Source organism: Muntiacus reevesi, chromosome 2 (assembly GCF_963930625.1).
Source record: "Muntiacus reevesi chromosome 2, mMunRee1.1, whole genome shotgun sequence".
NCBI classification, from domain to species: domain Eukaryota; kingdom Metazoa; phylum Chordata; class Mammalia; order Artiodactyla; family Cervidae; genus Muntiacus; species Muntiacus reevesi.
Genome location: NC_089250.1, coordinates 105666702 through 105678867, shown reverse-complemented (window position 1 = coordinate 105678867; position 12166 = coordinate 105666702).

The window sequence follows — 12166 nt, the reverse complement described above, 5'->3', positions numbered from 1 at the left end:
GATGCTGAAGCTGAAACTCCAATATTTTGGCCACCTAATGTGAAGAACTGACTCATTGAAAAAGACCCTGATGCTGGGAAAGATTGAGGGTGGGAGGAGAAGGGGATGACAGAGGATGAGTTGGTTGGATGGCATCACTGACTTGATGGACATGAGTGAGCAAGCTCCAGGAGTTGGTGATGGACAGGGAGGCCTTATGCTGCAGTCCATGGGGTCGCAAAGAGTTGGACACAACTGAGCGACTGAACTGAGCTGAACTGATGCCTGAGCAATTGCAGAACAATCCCTAGGGAGCTTGAGTCAGTTGCAGATACTATTTGTCTGAGCCCAGAGAATGGGGTGTCTGTCCTCCCTCCTCTCTCATAGGACCCACCACCATCACCCAGACCCAGGTCAGAGCTCACAATGTGACAAGCAGCAGCAGGGTCACAAGAAGCATCAGTTTATTTATTCACAGACAGGAGGAAAGGAGGGCAGAGCACCCAATTTCTGCCTTCCAAAATGCATCTTCTCACTAGAGCTGCAAGTACACAATGTTTCCAAGGCCCTTCCCCTGCTCCCTCCAGGGCATTGTGGGGGCGAAGTTGGCCAACCAAAGCTACGGTGTCCCCTAAGGCCTCTGGGATGACAACACTAAACCTCTCCCCAGCATGGATAATTCATGTGCCCTAAAAAAGGATAGGATCTACCCCTTGTTTGCTCTGTCTCTCATGCAGCATGCCTGCATTACCTTGAAGAGAGAGGCTTCTCTCCAGGAGGTGGGAGGAATCGGGGTTATCCTGTGATCCTTGCATGGCCCCAGTCATCTGTAGTTAACTGGATACTTCCCCCTCATCTCTATAGAACACACACTGTTGCCAGAATTTTAGTGAATAAAAAGGAAACATTTCCAGGGCAGAAAATGTGACTCTGAGGCTCCACTAGTTTTCTTAATTGACGCACAATGACTTAACCCTGTTGACCCCACTCTAAGTACTAGATATAGGAGCAGAAGAAAACTCCTAAGCCACTGTACAGTGTTTTCTACAAGCATGTCCCCAGACATGTTTGATCCATGCAAAGGGGCTGAAGGTGATGTTGCCATTCTCAAAGTAACTAAGGCTCAAAAGGACCAAGAGGGGAAGGGCCACAGTGGGGCAGGGTTTGAGTTAAGAGTTTGTCTGATGGTTTCTTCCCATGCCCCTTCCTGCCTCTCAAGGAAGGTGGATTGGGGAGGAGAGGTGGAAATTCCCACAAATGCTGTTTGCCTGATGGTGAGCCAGAATACTCACAGAACCAGCAATCACATCCTCCCGCCCCAAGCTCTTGGTCTGGGAAATGAGTCTATTGTGTTTACTCTTGTAATTTCTGGCTTGAGCTGTTCTGTGTATGCTATCTATAACCCATGAACGGAGCAGGCTGCCAAGATCCATCATGACCCCACCCCGGTCAAGGTGTCTAGGAATGATGGAGGAGGGTCTCAGGAAAGGGTGTGCCATCCTGTCCCTCATTAACTAGTACGTGTCTGGGACCAACTTCTGGTCCTCTATCAGTGTTCTATGTCACTAGAGAAGAGGCTGGAGAATTCCCGGCTGCTTGCCTTAAAGAACTCTGACTCCAGGCTCTAAAAGCAGACCAGAGAAAGGGCCATCTTAAATCCAAAGGCTTTTCCCTGTGGCTGGGGGGGATCTGTTGGGAGACACTGTCTGGTCTTTCCTCTGGTGCGTGTTTTTCCCTTAGCATGGCTTCCCCAACCACAGAATCACAGCCTAGGGGGAGACCAGGGCACTCACCCAAGCCAACCTTATATCAAGGCCCCTTTGTCTCACTTTTCCTCAAAGATGCCATGCTTTGAAAGACTGGGTTGGCCAAAAGAAAAAAAAAAAAAATTGCACTAGGCCATAATTCATATGTTTGCTGGTATTTTTATTTCTTTTCTAAAAAAATCCATCAAAGGCTGTGTCTGCTTGTTCAGATTTGATTTGATTCAGGCATGACTTGATGCTTTCATGAGAGGTGAGGCCTTGTGGGTATCTGTGGAGTGTTTGGTTTCTTGTGTATGTGGCAAAACACATATACAACATAAAATTTATCACGTAACTATTATTAAGTGTACAGTTCAGTGGCATTGAGTGCCTTCACACTGCTGTATTACCATCACTATCCATTTGCAGAACTTTTTTTTAACAGCCCAAACCGCAACTCTGTACCCATTAAACAATAACTCCCTGTTTCTTCCTGTCTCTGGTAACTGCCATTCTACTTTCTGTCTCAAGGAATTCTCAAGGAATTCACTTTCACTTTTCACTTTGATGCATTGGAAAAGGAAATGGCAACCCACTCCAGTGTTCTTGCCTGGAGAATCCCAGGGATGGGGGAGCCTGGTGGGCTGCTGTCTACAGGGTCGTACAGAGTCGGACACGACTGAAGCGACTTAGCAGCAGCAGCAGCAGCAGGCACCTTGTACGGGTGAAATGACACAGGATTTGTCCTTTTGTGATTGGCTTATTTCACCGAGTATAATGTTTTCAGGGTTCCTCCATGTTGTAGAACATGTCATTTTCTTCCTTTCAAAGGCTGAGTAATAGTCCATTGTATGGATATGCCAGTCATTATCCATTCATCCACCAATGGACATTTGGGTTGCTTCCTCATTTTGTCTATTGTGAATAATGTGTGGAGGTTTCAGATGCTAGACATAGTTCCTGAAAATAGTGTCTGTGTGAGCCCTGAGAACAGAGGCCCCAGGTTGGGACCCAGGATCTCTTCTGACTTGGCATGTATGGGTGATGAGGCAGTGGTTCAAGGAAAGCTATAATTTGTCTTATTCTCCTAGCCCACCCCAGCTGCTCTGAGCTCTGGGTTTTACTTCTTGACCAGAGTGGCTAGAAAATTGTATGTTCCCTCCATGAGATGCTATTTTATGAAGATATTTTTCTAAGTATAGCTTTATGATTCTGGCTGGTATCCTATGACCCAACACCTGGGCCCTCTCAGGGGCCTTGCCCAGTTACCCCAGGGTACACAAGGGCAAGCAACGTGGACTTCTGCCCATGTGCTGCCGTTTGCCTACAGGTTGGCTGGGTCTCCTAAGGTGACTGCCTTTTCACAGGCGGCAAGTTTGGAAATGAACTGGATGTGTGATGGGGGAAAGGGCCAAAGGCCTGTGGACACTGAGCATCCCCACCCCAGAGGAACTCTTGGAGGGACTCCGTGTCCTGTCCTGCCATTTGCAGCAACGAGTGGTCATTCTAATCATGGGTCTCCACTGATGAATGGCCTCTTGACTTCACCAAGGCCACGCAGCATGCAACAGGCCAACGGGAGCTGGAGGCGGATGCCCAGTCTGGGCCCCGCACACCACAGTCTGCCGGCCGTAGGCCGAGAACTTTCTCTTGGGGCCCAGGGGATGCATGATTTGGGTTGGAATGGAGGGTAGAGTTGGCAAAGTCGGATGAGAGCCCCCCTATCATTAGTCTACTGTGTATTCATCCAGAAATCCAGGTGAGAGCCAAGCCGAGAGCTGGATAGACAAAGCATTGCTATTAAGCACTGTACCTTTTTGCATGTTTCCTCAGCTCACCCCTCAGAAGTGCCACTGAGGAAAGACAAATGAGAAGGAGGTGACCCAAATGGGCTTCACTGCAAGCAAACAATGTTGAATCAACAATAGACTCCTTGTTGAATAACCCAATTATTTATGTTTATGACATTTTATTGTTTCTCTTTTTCTCTGTCTACACAAACACTCCACTGTGGAAATTTTACAAAATTTAGATAAACAGAGAAGAAAATGAAAAGCACCCAAATATTGCCACAAGAGATAATTGTGGAATCATTTTCTATGTGTATATATGTTTTAAAATTTTATAACAGCTTTATTAAGGCATACTTTACATGCAGTAAAATTCACCCATCTTAACTGTACATTTTGATGAGTTCTCGCTATTGTATACAGTTGTGTAACCACCACTACACTCAAGATATTTCCAGAATCTCCCCCAAATTTCCTTGTGCCAATTCGTAGTCAACCCTCTCCACTCCTCCTGGCCCCAGATAACCACTCATTTGATTTTGGAAGGTCATTTACTTGTGTAGCTTTTTGATCTGGCTTCTTTCACTTAGAATAATGCTTTTGAGATTCATCAATGTTGGAGCATGAATCAGTAATTTGTTCCTTTCTGTACCTGAGTAGTATTCCATTGTATGGCTCTATGATATTTTATTTGTCTATTCATCAGTGACTGGATATTTTATTAACACTTTTTATGAATTTATGAATTATGAATAATGCTGCTAGGAACACACATAAGTCCTTATATGTATATATTTTTCAGTTCTATTGAGTAACCTAGGAGTGGGTTGGGTTGAGGGTAAGTGTATAGTTTTACTATGCAAGAAACTGCCAAAGTGTTTTTCAAAGTTGCTGTGCCATTTTGCATTCCCATCAGCAATGTACAAGCTTTCTAGTTGTTCTTGCCAACACTGAGTAGTATCAGTGTTTAGAAAATTTTCCTGAATACTAGGGATGCTGGGCATCTTTCTGTATACTTATTAGTCATTCTTACATCTCTTATTTACAGTGTTTTCAAATCTATCTTTAAAAATATGATTATGTTGAAATGTAATTATACAATATGATTATATCATAGAGACTTTAGTACAAAAACTTGCCCTGAATCTAAGAGGAATTTACTACTAATAAAAGATTTTAAAATCTATCAAGAATGGGTCTAAAGCAAGATTTGTTGTTGTTCAGTCGCTAAGTTGTGTCCAACTCTTTGTGACCCCATGGACAGCAGCACACCAGGTTTCCCTGTCCCTCACCACCTCCTGGAGTTTGCTCAAATTCATGTCCATTGTGTCAGTGACGCTATCTAACCATCTCATCCTCTAAAACAAGACAGACCCTTTGAAGGGATCCTCTGGATAGAAAGTGTTTAGGGGTGGAGGGCTATTTTAATAGGTTATTGGGAATGGCCTCTCTAAGGATTGAGATTTGAATATAGACATGAACCAAGTGAGAGACAGAGCCATGGGAATGGCTGAGGAAAGAACGACCCAACCAGAGAATATCATCTGCAAAGGCCCTGAGGTAGAAGAGGAGCCAGTAGGGAAGGAGCTAATGCATATCAAAATGGTACTGAAGTTTCAAGAATTACATTTCTGGTCAACTCAACCGTTTACTGAGGTCCTGTTAAAAACCAGGCGCTGTACTGAATGCTTTGTGACTGTTATTTATCTAGAACAACAGTGCATAAGCTCCATGGAGACAGGAGGTATTGTCTATTTCACTCATTTTTGTGGACTCAGATCTAGGATACTGCCTGGGACATAGGAGCACTCAGTAAATGTCTGTTGAATTATTGAAATAATTACATAAACAGGTATTTTTTAAATTAGCCCCATAATATAGATGGAAAAAGCAAGTCTCAAAGAAGTTGAGTAACTTAATGAAGGTCACATAACTAGATGGTGGTGAAGCTGAGACTCAAATCTTGGTGCATCTGACCAGGAAGCCCAGATTTTTGCCACTCTCTCAAGCCGCTGTGAATTCTCCTTCCTATATTTGGGAAACAGGTTCAAAATGAAAGAAAGAGGCTTGATGGAAGTCCCCTTTAATCCTAAAAAATAAAACCAGCCAGGTTCCAGACTGCTGTTTTGGCCAGAACACCATATTTTCATCACATTCAGTGGCTTCCACAGATTTGAGATGGAAGAAATACCAGCAGTTTAAGCAAATGATGTACATTTAGTCTGATTCAGTGCCGTGTCAAGCCTTCATGGCAGCCATGGGCTGAAAGAAATTATCCTCTCGACCCCTCTGCCCTGGGGTCATTGATCAGATGAAAGCTGCTGGACTGGCTGTCAGTCCCATCTTGAGTTATTTGTGTTCTCTTGCTAGATGCAATCCCCAGGCCTTTGAATCCCAACACCAACAAATGCTGCTATTGTCATGTGTAAGCAACCAAATAAATGTGGGTGGAAAAACCCAAGCTTGGTGATTTGAGCAAATTAGTTTATCTGTCACATAGCCAGTGGTGGTGTTAAATCATTCTCTGTTTGAGGAGTAATTAATCCCCACTGCCCCCTGTCTTGCTCTATTCAGGGAAGGTAGAACATGTTGTAACATGAGTTAGGATTTCATTCCTTTTTCAGGCTATTTGTCTATTTTAGCCAAGATGTTTTGACTTCAAGCAACAGAAATCCCCAATTTAGCAGGTTTAAACTCTAAGAAGTTTATCATCTAATGCAGTAAGAGATTCAGAGGCAATCTAACTCCAGACTTAGTTAAGTCAGTAACTCAACGACATCTTAAGAACTCAAGTTCTTTCCATCATTTGATTTGCTAATCTCTGCATGTCAGCTTGGTTCTCAGGCAAACTCTGTTGATGTTTGATGCCTCATAAGAGGGCTACAGCAGTTTGAGTTATCTGTATTGGTCAGTTTTGGCTAGGTTGTGATGCTATGCGTGTAGGCATGGTATTCAGTTGCTCAGTCATGTGCGACTCTTTGCCACCCAATGGACTCTAGCCCATCAGGTTCATCTGTCCAAGGAATTTTCCAGGCAAGAATACTGGAGTGGATTGCCATTTCTTCCTCCAGGGGATCTTCCCAGTCCAGGGATCAGACCTTTGTCTCCTGCATTGGCAGGTTGATTCTTTATCACTGAGCCACAGGAAGCCCAGATTATGATGTTACAACAACTTTTAAAATTTCTGTGACTTCAAACAACAAGTATTCAGAAGTATACTCTTCTTTTAAGATAAAACCTTTCCTGGAAAAACTCTGGGAAGCCTTCCCTATATCCCATTGGGAAGAATTGTATCACACTTACATGCCTAAAACAAATACTGACACCCTTGATTGTCTTAGCTTATTTAAAATGCATTTCTTTATCGTTTCTCGGCCTTTTGGCTAAGATCAAGTGTAAAATGCATTTCTTTGTGGGCATAGGGAAAGAAGGATAAATTAGGAGTTTGGGATTAACATATACACATTACTATGTATAAAAAATAGATAAGCAACTAGATTTACTGTATAGCCAGGGAATTATACTCAATATTTTGCAATAATCTATAAGGAGAAAGTTCTTTCCTGGTGGCTCAGTGGTAAAGAAACTGCCTGCAATGCAGGAGACTCAGATTTGATCCCTGGGTCAGGAAGATCCCCTGGAGGAGGGCATGGCAACCCGCTCTGGTATTCTTGCCTGGAGAATCCATGGACAGAGGAGCCTGGTGGGCGACAGTCCATAGGGTCACAAAGACTCGGTCATGACTGAAGTAACTGACCACGCAGGCACGCGTAAGGGGAAAGAATCTGAAAAAGAATGGATAGATATATGTGTATGACTGAATCACTTCGCTGTACACCTGAAACTAATACTACGCGTAAATCAACCATACTTCAAAAAAAAAGATAATAAAATGCGTTCCTTGAAGACAGTGGAGGGGCTGCCTGCCCTGAAGCAAAGGTATGCATAAAGGAATAGATTCCTGAACAAACTTAGGATTCTTTTAGAAAGGAGAAGGTGATATCAACTAGCAGTGTTTCCTATAATATTTGAAAAAGAGAGCTGACTCATTTGAAAAGACCCTGATGCTGGTCTTTTCAAGATTGATGGCAGGAGGAGAAGGGGATGACAGAGGATGAGATGGTTGGATGGCATCACCGACACAATGGACATGGGTTTGGGTGGACTCCGGGAGTTGGTGATGGACAGGGAGGCCTGGTATGCTGTAGTTCATGGGGTCGCAAGGAGTAGGACATGACTGAGTGACTGAACTGAACTGAACTGAAAGTCATCATTTTTCTTACCCTCCATCCTAACCAAACTATCTCAGTAAATGACACACCGTTTAACCAGTTGTTGTAGCCAGAAACCTAGAAATCACTCTCAAATCCATCTTGCTCATCTTCCACTCTGTTCAGCCAGTGATCAATTACATTGAATCTACGTTGAACACAGTTCTGTAATCACTCTTTTGCCACCCAAGTCCAGGTCACCACCATCTTTTACCTGGGTCACTGCAACAGACTTCTCATGGTTCTCTCTGCCTGTTCTTGCTAAACTTGGATCCAGGTTTCAAGTTGCTAACAGAGCCACTTAAAAATATATATATATATATATTTTTGTGTTTTATTTATTTATTTGGCTGTGTTGGGTCTTAGTTGTGGCATGTGGGATCTTTGCTGTGTCATATAGATCTTTCACTGAGGCGCACAGACTCTGTAGTTGTGGTGCTTGGGCTTAGTTGCTCCACAGTATGTAGTTCCCCAACCAGGGATGGAACCAGAATCCCCTGCATTGCAAGGAGGATTCTTAACCACTGGACCACTAGGGAAGTCCCCAGAGCCACTTTTAAAAGCAATTCTGATCATGTCACTTTCCTGCTAAAAACACGTACAAGTTTTTCATTGCTCCTTCAGAAAAAGTTCAATCCTTGTATCATGCCTTCCAAGGACCTGCATCACTTAACTTTGACCTCTTCTCTGGTTTCATCTCTTAATACACTCTTTCTGGAGACACATGTACCCCAAAGTTCATTGCAGCACTGTTTATAATAGCCAGGACATGGAAGCAACCTAGATGTCCACCAGCAGATGAATGGATAAGAAAGCTATGGTACATATATGCAGTGGAATATTACTCAGCCATTAAAAGAATATGTTTGAATCAGTTCTAATGAGGTGGATGAAACTGGAGCTTATTATACAGAGTGAAGTAAACCAGAAAGAAAAACACCAATACAGTATACTAACGTGTATATATGAAATTTAGAAAGATGGTAGCAATAACCCTGTATGCAAGACAGCAAAAAAGACACAGATGTATTGAACAGTCTTTTGGACTCTGTGGGAGAGGGTGAGGGTGGGATGATATGGGAGAATGGCATTGAAACATGTAAATTATCATATGTGAAACGAATCGCCAGTCCAGGTTCAATGCATGAGACAGGATGCTCAGGGCTGGTGCACTGGGATGACCCAGAAGGATGGGATGGGGCTGGAGGTGGGATGAGGGGTTCAGGATGGGGAACACATGTACACCCGTGGTGGATTCAAGTCAATGTATGGCAAAACCAATACAATACTTTTTTAGGTTTATTTTTTTCATTTATTTTTATTAGTTGGAGGCTAATTACTTTACAGTATTGTAGTGGTTTTTGTCGTACATTGACATGAATCAGCAATGGATTTACATGTATTCCCCATCCCGATCCCCCCTCCCACCTCCCTCTCCACCAGATTCCTCTGGGTCCTCCCAGTGCACCAGGCCCGAGCACTTGTCTCATGTATCCAACCTGGACTGGTGATCTGTTTCACCATAGATAATATACATGTTTTGATGCTGTTCCCTCGAAACATCCCACCCTCGCCTTCTCCCACAGAGTCCAAAAGTCTGTTCTGTACATCTCTGTCTCTTTTTCTGTCTTGCATATAGGGTTATCATTACCATCTTTCTAAATTCCATATATATATGTTAATATACTGTAATGGACTTTATCTTTCTGGCTTACTTCACTCTGTATAATGGGCTCCAGTTTCATCCATCTCATTAGAACTGATTCAAATGAATTCTTTTTAATGGCTGAGTAATATTCCATGGTGTATATGTGCCACAGCTTCCTTATCCATTCATCTGCTGATGGGCATCTAGGTTGCTTCCATGTCCTGGCTATTATAAACAGTGCTGTGATGAACATTGGGGTGTACGTGTCTCTTTCAGATCTGGTTTCCTCGGTGTGTATGCCCAGAAGTGGGATTGCTGGGTCATATGGCGGCTCTACAACCATGTCTTTCAAAGTACTACATCCCTACCACCTAGCAGCAATAATAGTCATGAGTGTTAAATAAAGCGTAGTTATAAATTTGAAAGTTTTCCTGTTATAGGACCTATAGGTGGTAGTTGACACCAAACATATTCATGAGATAACCTAGGAAGAGGGTATCTCTAGAGAAAAAGAACATGAGAGGTTAGAAAAATAGTGATGATCCAGAGGAAGAGATGTCTAAAGGGGAGAATGAGAAAAGAGTGGTTGGAGAAGTAGGAGGGGTGTTAGAAGAAAATGCAGTCATAAAGCCAAGGAATTCCGAGAGAGGGTATCAGGAAGTTGGAAGTGCCTAACAGGGCTAACAGGATATGGACTAAAAAGTACCATTGAATTCAGTTACAGAGCAAGAGAGACAACATTTGAGAACAGCTGGGTTCATCCTTTGTCAAACTATTATACTTAAAGAAGGTATTTTTGCTCTCCGTTTCATCAGTTCCTCTACCTATTGGTCTGGAAAAGAGTCATTAAACACCTACTCTAGGCCAGTACTGTACTTGGCTCCAGAGAGATACGAGAAAGAGAACAAGGTCCAGAGTGTCCATGGGGCTCACCGCACCTGCCTGCAGGGGAAAGTTACACAGCACTGACTTTGCTCCAGCAAAGGCAGGATTTGGCTTTTTACTGGGGTTGGTACTGATTGGCTCTCCCAGGACATTCAATAAAACAAGAGCTAGTGTGCAAGTCCAGAGGTCAGCAAGACTTTATTTTCTCACTCTTAGTAGCAGGAAGCAAAAGGGAAAGTGCATGTGGCACACTATTGCATCATTTCTAGCTGTTCACAAGTCAGTTACATGAGATTCTGGGGTTTTTCTAAGAAAACTAGCTCCATCTGCTCAAAGGTGGAAAACTGACAGCGCAGTTCAATTTCTGCACCATTTTAAGAAACTCTCGGGAGGTGAGCCTCCTTAGTGTTCACTTCGCAGAGATACCTTTAGCTTTCAGTAATGTGTTGCATTACCTACTGCTCTACTATTTTCTTTTTCCTGCCCTTGTGTTCCAAGTACGGTCAAGCTGTGTGGTGTAGTGTTTAAAAGGTCAGTGAGTCACGGCCTTCTGAAGATTAATGAGAGTTTGGATGGAGACAAGGGAAGGATACTCCCACTAACTGGAAAATTATCTTACTAGGTTTTCATTTAATACAGGGAACATCTCATTTTACATATTAGACATTGTTTTTTGGGAAAAAAGAGTTTAAATCAAAGTATCTTTGAGGCACATTATATTTAATGTCCTAGAAAATCAAGATTATTTAAAGAGGCCCAACTCATCAAAATTTTAAATAAAACTAGGCATTCTCTGAAATAATTTCGTAATCAAATTAGTAAATAATTATTGCTTAGTTTAAGGATTTTGAAACTTACATTAAAAACCCAACATACAGAACTGGGGATGTAAGTGATGTAAATTATCTGCCCATAACCTCAATCAGACTTTAGTTTTGGGGGGCTGGTCTAACACCATGAAACACTGGTATAAAAACAAGCTTCAAAGAGCTTGTGCCTGGGAGAAATGTTCTCAAGGGACTCTTGAGTTCAGGCCTGGACTTTTCCAATGTTTCCATTTGAAGTCCTAAGGGCATGGGGAGTGTTACACAAGCAGAGGGTGCAGACTGAATCCTCTGCAGATAAGGATGGGAATAACAAGTTACACTTCCCGAGTGCTTACAAGCCAGCTCTTCCTTTCTTTTCCTCATTTGCAATATTTTTGGCCACACCACGTGGCACGTGGGATTGAATCCGCGCCCCCTTCAGTAGAAGGGCAGAGCCTTAACCACTGGACATCTAGGGATGTTCCTCCTCCGGATCTTCACGTCCATCAACTTGGTTTATCATCCCTACAACCTTTGAAATCTTTACTCTGACCAGCTCCATTTCCCATGTGAGAAACTGAGTGAGAGGTTAACAGCAATTTGCTTGATGTCACACGCTAGAAAGTGATGGAACTGCTACCTAGCTGGGAGCCATTACAGCTTGGTGTCAGTAATATGCCTTGAAAGAAACTGAAAGTGAAGTCGCTCAGTCGTGTCCGACTCTCTGCGACCCCGTGGACTGTAGCCTACCAGGCTCCTCCGTCCATGGGATTCTTCAGGCAAGAATACAGGAGTGGGTTGCCATTTCCTTCTCCAGGGGATCTTCCCGACCCAGGGATCGAACCCAGCTCTCCCGCATTGCAGGCAGACGCTTTAACCTCCGAGATGCCTTAACTTTGCTTAAACGGATCAGAAAACTGCTCCCGCCTGGCACAGATCGTCAGGTAAAGCAGCTGACTCCTATTAAACTTCTTTTGAGATAAGGAATTACAGTGCGGAGAAGGGTGTGTGAGTCAAAGGTGAGCTCCCAGTGTGCGCGAGA